Source organism: Pongo abelii, chromosome 9 (genome assembly GCF_028885655.2).
Source record: "Pongo abelii isolate AG06213 chromosome 9, NHGRI_mPonAbe1-v2.0_pri, whole genome shotgun sequence".
Taxonomy (NCBI): domain Eukaryota; kingdom Metazoa; phylum Chordata; class Mammalia; order Primates; family Hominidae; genus Pongo; species Pongo abelii.
Window position 1 is genome coordinate 112,126,510 of NC_071994.2, and position 9,849 is coordinate 112,136,358.

The following is a 9,849-nucleotide window of genomic DNA, read 5'->3' on the forward strand; positions in this document are numbered from 1 at the left end:
CCAAAAGAAACCAGAGGAGAATCAGCCATTTGAAAGGAGAATCAAGTAATTGCAGTTGACCATTTTCTGTTAGGAAAGTCTAGGAACTCAGGCTATCAGTTCCTAACCCACCCACAGCCTAGTGAGTAATTTATAAAGCCTTCCTCTGACTGGGTTGTTGCAGTAATAATACTATGCACCTCTATCTGACAGAAACAGCTCTCTAGTTTTTTGAAAGGATTCATAGAAATTGAGAATGGTTATGCCTATGGAGGAGGCTTGGGCAAGGAAGGCCACAGCAAAGATTTTGCAAAGCCACCCTTTCAATGGAGGGAGTTGATTATTTGATTGCAGAGACTGTCCTAATGATCTGGGTTTTTGTATTCCTTTATTTAAGCAATTTCCAACCTGTTTTTATTCCCCAATAATTCTGAGCCAGATTTTTCCTCCTTTACTTTAATTTGCAGAAAGCTCAAGAGATGTAAAATAATTTTAAATATTGATTTTAGTCAAATATAATTTGATGTTAAGTCTTGTAGAGCAAATTTTAAATAATCTGAAATATAACCTGTGCATCCCCAGTTCTAACAATCCAAAGCCCATATTTAAGTGTTGGTGAGTACATTCATAAATTTCTCAAAATTCCTGGTGTGCCAATGGCACCCTTGTTGTTTCCATGCTGACGTAAATGTCATTTAAATGGGATTTAGGGGCTGTTTAAAAATTAAATGCACCTACTTCATATACCATTTAGTAATACTATATTCAGATCCTGTGTCTTCACCTATGTTATCTCCTCTCTCTGGATTGTTTTTTTCCTTCACCTTTAGAAGCTTTTTCTAATTCACCATCAAACCCCCTCCCCACAACTTATAGTAAACTTTTCCCATACCTGGGCTACTCATGTTTCTTTAACATTGTTGCACTTCAGTTTACTTGGCCTGTCCACACAAGACGGTGAGTTCTTTGCTTGCTTTGTTAGCACATACACTAAAATTGGAATGCTGCAGAGAAGATTACCATGGCCTCTGTGCAAGGATGCCACACAAATTTGTGAAGCATTCCATATTTTTTAAAAAGAAAGGGAGTCCAATGGAAGAGAATAGAGAACTCTAAAATATGACAACACACCTACAACCATTTGATCTTTGACAAATCTGACAAAAACAAGCGACGAAGAAAGGATTCCCTACTTAACAAATGGTGCTGGGAGAACTGGGGAGCCATATGCAGAAAATTGAAACTGGACCCCTTCCTTACACCATACACAAAAATCAACTCAAGTTGGATTAAAGACTTAAATGTAAAATCCAAGACTATAAAAACCCTAGAAGAAAATCTAGGCAATACCATAAGGAACATAGGCACAGGCAAATATTTCATGACAAAGATGCCAAAGGCAATTGCAATAAAAGCAAAAATTGACAAATGGGATGTAATTAAATAAAGCTTCTGCACAGCAAAAGAAACTATCATCAGAGTGAATAGATAACCCACAGAATAGGAGAAAATTTTTGCAGTCTATCCATCTGACAAAGGTTTAATATCCAGCATCTACAATAAACTTAAACAAATTTACAAGAAAAAAAAAAACCCCTTAAAAAGTGGGCAAAGGGGGCCAGGTGCAGTGGCTCATGCCTGCAATCCCAGCACTTTGGAAGGCCGGGCGGGTGGATCATCTGAGGTCAGGAGTTCAAGACCAGCCTGGCTAACACGATGAAACCCTGTTTCTACTAAACATGCAAAAAATTAGCCGGGCGTGGTGGTGCATGCCTGTAATCCCAGCTACTTGGGAGGCTGAGGCAGGAGAATCTCTTAAACCTGGAGGCAGAGGTTGCAGTGAGCCAAGATTGCACCATTGCACTCTGGCTTGGGCAACAAGAGCAAAACTCCGTTTCAAAAAATTAAAAAGTGGACAGAGGACATGAACAGGCACTTCTAAAAAAAAGACATACATGTGGCCAAGAAACATATGAAAAAAGCCTCAACATCACTGATCGTTAGAGACATGCAAGTCAAAACCTCAGTGAGATGGCATCTCACACCAGTCAGAATGGCTATTATTAAAAAGTAAAAAAGCAACAGATGCTGGTGAGGTTGTGGAGAAAAACGAACACTTTTACACTGGTGTGTAAATTACTTCAACCATTGTGGAAGACAGTGTGGTGATTCCTTAAAGAACTAGAGGCAGAAATACTATTTGACTCAGCAATCCCATTACTCGGTATAGACCCAAAGGAATAGAAATCATTCTATTATAAAGATACATGTACATGTATGCAGGATGTATGAGGATGTAGTGATCACTAAAACAAAAACACACAGCCACTGATGGCAAGGGACTCACCTTCTTTTTTCTGTAAGTTTCACTTTTTCAAATTTCCAACTTTCGTTTTAAGTTCAGGGGTACATGTACAGGAGGTGCAGGTTTTTTACATAGGTAAATGTGTGTCATGGGGGTTTGCTGCACAGATCATGCAGCACTATTCACAATAGTAAAGACATAAAATCAGTCTAAATGCCCATCAATGATAGACTGGATAAAGAAAATGTGGTACATATACCCCATGTAGTACTGTGCAGCCATAGAAACAAATAAGATCATATCTTTTGCAGGGATGTGAATGGAGCTGGAAGCCATTATCCTCAGCAAACTAATGCAGGAACAGAAAACCAAATACCATATATTCTCACTTATAAATAGGGTCTGAATGATGAGAACACATGGACACATGACAACAACATACACTGGGGACTATTGGAGAGTGGGGGGTGGGAGGAGGGAGAGCATCAGGAAGAATAGCTAATGGATGCTGGGCTTAATACATAGGTGGTGGGATGATCTGTGCAGCAAACCCCCATGACACACATTTACCTATGTAACAAACCTGCACATCCTGTACATGTACCCCTGAACTTAAAACGAAAGTTGGAAATTTGAAAAAGTGAAACTTACAGAAAAAAGAAGGTAAGTCCCTTGCCATCAGTGGCTGTGTGTTTTTGTTTTAGTGATCACTACATCCTCAGTGCCCACGACAATGCTGGGCACACAGTAGGTACCAAGTAGATGCCACTGAGTTGAGGAGAATAGCAGTGTTGTTCCTTAGCTCACCCATGCTACCTTTCATTGCTTTCTTGGAGAAAAGTATTACCTTGCAACAATATTGCCATGTTAGGATTTGTGCTTCTAGGTACAAGGTGTTGCTATCTTTAGGGCCACCATGACCACCTGGGCTGGAATGCAAAAACAATCTCTTGAAGATGTCAAATGGATCTGACATAGAAACTGACATCCATTTTCTTATACCCGGGTAAAGGGATTGAGCACGTTACCATTATGCTTCAATAAAGCATTCTTTTTTCCCCATTTAAAGAATAAAAGGGGTTGTTGAGATACTTGTGAAATGTAGCAAAAAGTAAAATTTTATAAAAAGTTAAAAAAGGAAATGGCTAAAATTAAGTTGTCACTAAAAACCATCAAAATCCTGTCTTAAAAATTATGATTATTTTATATTTTGTAATATTTGATATATAAAATATGTAACATATTTACTATAAAACATAGTAATAAACACCATAAACCCAACACTCAGCTTATAAAACTAGAACATTAAAAATATAGTTTCATCTTGGGAGGCCAAGGCAGGCAGATCACGAGGTCAGGAGTTCGAGACCATTCTGGCTAACATGGTGAAACCCTGTCTCTACTAAAAATACAAAAACAAAAAATTAGCCAGGCATGGTGGTGGGCGCCTGTAGTCCCAGCTACTCAGGAGGCTGAGGCAGGAGAATGGTGTGAACCCGGGAGGTAGGGCTTGCAGTGAGCCGAGATTGGGCCACTGCACTCCAGCCTGGGTGACACAGCGAGACTCTGTCTCAAAAAAAAAAAAAAAAATAAATAAATAAATATGTATGTGTGTGTGTGTGTATATATATGTATATATGTGTGTATATATGTATATATGTGTATATATGTATATATGTGTATATATGTATATATGTGTATATATATACATATGTGTGTGTGTAGATATATATATCTACATATATATCTACATATATATATCTACATATATATCTACATATATATCTACATATATATATCTATGTATATATATATCTACGTATATATATCTACATATATATATCTACATATATATATCTACGTATATATATCTACATATCTACGTATATATATCTACATATCTACGTATATATATCTACATATATATATCTATGTATATATATATCTACATATATATATCTACGTATATATATATCTACATATATATCTACGTATATATATATCTACATATATATCTACTATATATATATCTACATATATATATCTACATATATATATCTACGTATATATATATCTACATATATATCTACACATATATATCTACATATATCTACATATATATCTACATATCTACATATATATCTACATATATACATATATATCTACATATATATACATATATATCTACATATATACACATATATATCTACATATATACATATATATACATATATATATCTACATACCTATATATGTAGGTATACCTATATATATACATATATAGGTATACATATATAGGTATATATACCTATATACCTATATATGTAGATATATATATGTGCTTTTTCTTCACCCCAAGCCTCCATCTCTACCTTGAAGTAACTATTCTTTTGAATTTTGGGTTTTTTTTTGAGATGGAATTTCACTCTCGTTGCCCAGGCTGGAGTGCAATGGCGTGATCTCTGCTCACCATAACCTCCGCCTCCCAGGTTCAAGTGATTCTCCTGCCTCAGCCTTCCGAGTAGCTGGGATTACAGGCACGCACCACCACACCCAGCTGATTTTTTTGTATTTTTAGTAGAGACAGGGTTTCTCCATGTTGGTGGGGCTAGCCTCCAACTCCCAACCTCAGGTGATCCGCCCGCCTTGGCCTCCCAAAGTGCTGGGATTACAGGCGTGAGCCACTGCTCCCGGCCTGAATTTTGGGTTTATCACTCCCATTTGTTTGGATTTTAAACGATAGGGAGATGCAGCTTAATTGTCACTTGCTGCTCACCGATAGGGTTTTGATATGAGTCTGCAAGCAGTTGATTTATTATGGTCTCTGCAGTGAAACCTCTCCGCGAATGTTAATCTGTACTCACAGCCACTCCTCAGTGCTAGCATCACTAGCTCTACCTCAGATCATCAGGCATTAGAATCACATAAGGAACCCACAACCTAGACCTCTCCCATGCACAGTTGACAGTAGGGCTTGCACTCCTATGAGAATCTAATGCTACCACTGATGTGACAGTAGGTAGAGCTCAGGCGGTAATGCAAGCAATGGAGAGCAGCTGTAAATACAGATGAAGCTTCTTCACTCGCCCACCCACTGCTCGCCTTCTGCTGGCAGCCTGGTTCCTATCACGCTACAGACCAGTACTGGTCCATGGCCCAGGGGTTAAGGACCCCTGGCCTAAAGAATGGGAAAAAATATTTGCAGACTATTTTACACACACACACACACACACACACACACACACACACACTCTCTCTCTCTCTCTCTCTGTCTCTCTCAAAATCTGGGCATTGGAAGACAGTCCAGAAACTCAGGCAATGACTAATGAAACATTCTTACTTAGATATTGAAGCAAGGAGATGTAAAAATTCAGTAAGAGAAAATATTATACTGATGGTTGAACAGGATTTATCAAGAAGATTCTGATATATCACATACACATCATGGAATACTACTCAGCCATAAAAAAAGAACAAAATTTCTTTTGCAGCAACAGGGTTGGAACTGGAGGCCGTTATCCTCAGTGAAATAACTCAAAACCAGGAAGTCAAATGCCACATATTCACACTTAAAAGTGAGAGCTAAACAATGGGTACCCATGGATATACAGAGTAGAATAATAGACATTGGAGACTACAAAAGGTGGGAGGATGGGAGAGGGAGGAAGGTTGAAAAGTTATCTGTTGGGTATAATGTTCACTATTCAGGTGACAGGTATACTCAAAGCTCAGGCTTCACCATGATGCAATATATGCATGTAAGAAACCTGCACTTGTACCCCCTAAATAAATAAAAATAAAATTTTAAAAAGTCTGTTGATGTTAATGAGGGCACTCCACTTCTGAGATGGAAGTGAGGGATGCCATTAACATTGGTATAGTGCCTGTAAAGCTGAACACCTGGCACCCTCAAATGACAAACACTGAGTACATCAAAGTGAAAATGTCTCTAGGGTTTATACATTCCTCCTTGTCATGTTTTTGTAACAGATCTAGGGTCTGCTTTGACAAACAAGCTGATTAGCTATAGGCAAGACTAAATAGACTAGGAAAAGAAGACTTTTATCTTCCCAGGATTAGTTTAAGCCTTTCTCTGTAGTCTTCAGTGAAAATTAAAAAAACAACAACAACAATAACAAAAAACAAAAAACAAAGGGAGAAATTCATCACCTATCCATTCAACCTATACAAAGGGACTTACAAGTGGATGCATATTCATTCACTATAAGCAGAAGCCTTAAGTGCTCAAGGACTTAAGTTGAAAGAATAAGCTGGCTGAGGCTTCTGGAAGGTGGATGGATATTTGCTCCCAAATTTGTGGCTAATAGGTTTTGGCTAGACTCACTACGGGCTCATGGGTAGCCTCAGTTAGTGTTCATTGGGGGCACCTAAAACAGTGCTGTGGATGTAGATCCAACAGATCTCTACCCTGGCTGGGCTAGTAATTAGCTAGGGTGCCTGGTGGCTCAACTGATAATAAAAGTCACCAATATTTATTAAGCATTTTCTTTGTGTCAGGTGCTATTCTAAGCCCTTTATGTGTGGAACCAATTTCCTTGTCACTGCAATCCTATGTAATAGGACTTAGGCACTATTATAATCATCCTCATTTTGCATCTGAGAAACCATGGCCCAGAGAGGAAAAGTCACTTGCCTAAGGTCTCACAGCTTGTGTCTGGACATGTAGTATTGGTGTCTAGGCCATCTGTCTAGAGCTTGCACATGTAACAACAGTGCTGGTCTGGTTTCCCAACAGGGTCAGAGAGGTTTGGAGGATGTATGCATACTCCCAGCTTGTTCCTCTGAATGGTTTCACGGACTGAATTGTTTGTTTGAACAAACTTATATGTTGAAGTCCTAACCTCCAGATTCTCAGAATGTGACAGTATTTGGAGATACAGTTTGTAAATAGGTAATTACATTGAAATGAGCTCACAGGGCAGGTCCTAATGAGTCCTGTCAGCAAATTCAACTATAAGGGCAGGCCCCAACCTTACCCTGGTGTCCTTATAAGAAGAAGAAATTTGGACATGGACATGTACAGAGGAAAGACTATGTGAGGACGCAACAAGAAGGTGGCCATCTACAAGCCAAGGAGAGAGGCTTCCGGAGAAATCCACTTTGCCAACAACTTGATCTTGGTCTCAGCCTCCAGAATTGTGAGAAGACAAATTTCTGTTGTAAACTACTCAGTCTGGGCCAGGAGTGGTGGCTCATGCCTGTATTCCCAGCACTTTGGGAGGCTGAGGCAGGTGGATCACCTCAGGTTGGGAGAACAAGACCAGCCTGATCAACATGGAGAAACCCCATCTCTACTAAAAATACAAAATTAACTGGGCATGGTTGCGCGTGCCTGTAATCCCAGCTACTCGAGAGGCTGAGGCAGGAGAATTGCTTGAACCTGGGAGATGGAGGTTGCAGTGAGCCGAGAATGCGCCATTGCACTCCAGCCTGAGCAACAAGATCGAAACTCCATCTCAAAAACAAAACAAAACACAAAACAAAACAAAACACAAAACAAAACAAAACAACTACTCAGTCTGTGGTACTCTTACGGCAGCCCCAGCACTAACAGATAGTCAGAGGTGTTCATTGTTGTGTCCACTTCTGTTTTTCTAGATGGTATTGCTAATGTACTGGGCATCTCTGTCCATCTGGTCTGGGCTGAGGGGCCAGGTGTTTTGCCCTTTGTTAGGTGGCTATGGTCAACAGAGCCCTCTCCCCTTCTGATCTGTAGCCCACTGACCTCTGGCTGTCACTGGATTTAAAGATCCTTGTTAAACCCTTATCAAATGCAACATATTAAACTACAGTAAGCTCTCTGAGAAAGACGTTTTGCTGAAGACTTTTGGGCCATTCTCTTATAACTTATGGCTCCTTAGAGACAGAAATAAAAGGTGTGAACAGGCACTTCTTGAAGGCTGAAGGCTGGGAGATCACATAGGTGGTTGAGATTCACATTAAGTCCCTCTTCACCTTCACTCTCCAACACAGGGCAGCCCGAAGAGAAATCTCTTGGATCCTCTTGATAGAGGTTGTATCCTAAACACTGAAGATTTCCTTCCCCCAGGCTCATTAGAATATATGGAAGATTAGAAAATCCAATTAAAACAAGATCCCAAATGGCATTGTCTTAATGTGTCTGAGCTTGATATCAGGTAGGCCTGAGGAGATGGGATCTAAATTCTATTCTGTTTGCATTCTTATGTAAACATTGCTATTTTATTTCACAGACCAAAATATCTTTTATAGATTTCCAGCATGGAAAACAGTGTACTGTGAAAATGGATGCAGTTTCTAGTTTACCTTCTCTTCACTTTGGCCATAGAGGAGAAAATGTACACACACAGACACACACAGACACACACAGACACACACACACACACACACACACAAACACAGAGCGAGAGAGAGAGAGAGAATTAATTGATATCCATGTAAATATCTATTTTAAACCACACAGATTTCCAAACCCACCCCTCATCCTTGGTTCTGATTCTGGAGCAGAATTGTTTGTTTGGCTTCATCACTTAAAAGTTAGTTTGGGGGTGTTTATGCCATGTGATTAGCTCATGCTGAAGGGTGACACATCCTGGCAGCAATCAGATAAGTATCCAAAGCCCCCAATGTGCTGTGCAGAGGAAGATACCAAAGAGGCCGGAGGTAAGATTGGTCCCCGCCCTTATAGCTGAGTTTGCTGACAGGATTCACTGACTGGAAATAATGAGAGAGCTGCAGGATGCTGCCTGTGTGATCCTAACTGCAACTGAAAGGTCAATGCAGCCAAGAGGGCTGGCAGGGCTGGCAGATGACTCCTCTCGAAGAATCTGCTGCTTGCAGCAACCCCTTGTTCCTAGGAACCACCATCCTCCCTTCACAGGGTCACAAGCTGACCCCACAGGTGTACGTTGGAAGCCATGTGCTGGCCCTAGCAGTGACAAAGATGAATGCCTGAGCAAAATTGAGCCAATTGGCTTTTTTCCAGTGAGTCTATGGAACTGATCCTTAGGCTGTGGACTCAGGAGGTGTGGGGGCTATCTTCTACCATGGGGTAGAGGAACAGACAGAGCCAATTTGTGGAGACACAGGAGAATGAAGCCGGTGTTCAGGCAGAAGCTGCCCATGGCTATTCTCATCCTGTGCTTGAGTTCTGTGAGAGATGACCCTTTATCTTCTTAATAAACTCATTTTGACATATGCTGCTCCATTTGGTTTCTGTAACTTGCAAATCAAGGTTTCTAACTAAGGCAACTGGCTCATCTGACAAGAAGGTCCATTAGGACTGGGGAAAGGGGTCTGTGGGGAACCCCATCAAACGAAAACCCAATATTTTAGGGTAAGAGAGAATTGTCTAGACTTCCTTGGTGAGAAGGGATCCAGAGTCTAGAGAATTTTCTAACTGGGTTTGTAAGGAAGGACTGATCTTTTATGTGACTGGCTTATGGGAAATATTAACAATTATTCTTGGCTTTTGTCTGTCTTAGCACAACAATCACTGACATTGTCTGTGAACTTTAGGTAGAAATATTACTTTTATAAGCTTCAAGACACCTTCTTTAGTTTAT

General features: G+C 40.0%; 1 non-coding gene across 1 annotated transcript; it reads left to right on the forward strand.

Annotated features, from left to right (window-relative positions):
- Positions 1-949: 949 nt before the first annotated feature.
- Positions 950-1,052, forward strand: LOC112135569 (U6 spliceosomal RNA). The gene has a single exon (XR_002916835.1). It is a non-coding gene; the product is annotated as a U6 spliceosomal RNA (small nuclear RNA).
- Positions 1,053-9,849: the final 8,797 nt, after the last annotated feature.